We start from the raw sequence: 1257 nt of genomic DNA, 5'->3' as shown, positions 1-1257 counted from the left end.
AATCCAATATAAATCTGGAGATAAATTATACGAATAATCTTCCAAGTTTTATGCTGCATGAGAAGTTGACACTTATAGTCTTAACTTTTTATGTTTTAACTACCCCTTTGTAGGTCCCTAAGACGGATCAGACAACAATGTTCTTGGATCAATCTTACCCGTGAGCTAGCAGAAATCACTCACAAGGAACCAAGATCTCATATCTTGTTGTCTTCAGTTTATTACCGAAAATAGTAAGAAAGATAGAAGTAGGAGAGAGTTGGTAAGATGTTATGGATAAGACTTTACCAAAATGTTATGTTGCATAGACAAGTCTCCACTATTTATAGTGTGAGACTTGCCATGCTTTCTTTGAGTAAACTACAAACAAATTGCGATGATTCCAATATCACCTTGATTGTTCATCTTCGTATCCCAACGTTTTGATTACAACCAAACCAACACTAAGGGTACAAAAAGGAGGCTTGGGTGGAGCTGGACGGAAACGATAATGAAAGCGAACCAACATTACTACCTCTAGAGTCTTGGCACGGTTTCTGATGACGAGCCGTCAAAAAACCATTTTCCATAACATTGATCAGGAATCAAACCTTAGAAAAAAAAGGGTTGGTGGACATAATTACCGCCTTCCTATCACTGCCAAACTTTATAATTGTCGTAGCTTTCTAACGAATCACTGATGGCTCCTTAAACTAAACGAACTAACTAAAAGAGATTTTGATGGCATCATCGGTAATATCCTGACGGCTATTTTCGACCTAAAATTTTTTTCCAGGGATATCATATTCACTATTTTATCCTCACATTAGGAACATATTCTTGACAGACCATCCGTCCACACATAGTGTCACGTCATGTGACTATCTGTGACTAATATAAAAAGGATTTGTGGCCACATAAAAAACCTTTTAAAAAAATTAAAAATAATAATCACAAAAAAATCATAACTCAAAATATAAAATAAAAAACGAAAAAAATTTAAAAACTAAAATGATTTCCCCGCATTTCCCGTTCCAAAAAAACGCTGAAAAGACAAAATGCCGAAATGAACAAACAACACAATGATAAATAAAAAAATACACAATATGTCGCAAATTAATACACAATGCCGAACAAAATATAACACAATCTTGAGTAATATAAAGCAATATAAAAAAAGACACAATTAATGACGAAAATAAAAAAAAACACAATGATAAATAGAAAAACACAATGATTTTTTTTTCAACATCGTGTCCTTTTTTTTTTGTGAATGAG

This window comes from Bidens hawaiensis, unplaced genomic scaffold (assembly GCF_021521415.1).
Source record: "Bidens hawaiensis isolate Kalapana, Puna unplaced genomic scaffold, B.hawaiensis_p1.1 tig00031526_1, whole genome shotgun sequence".
Classification (NCBI taxonomy): domain Eukaryota; kingdom Viridiplantae; phylum Streptophyta; class Magnoliopsida; order Asterales; family Asteraceae; genus Bidens; species Bidens hawaiensis.
This window is presented reverse-complemented; position numbering follows the sequence as displayed.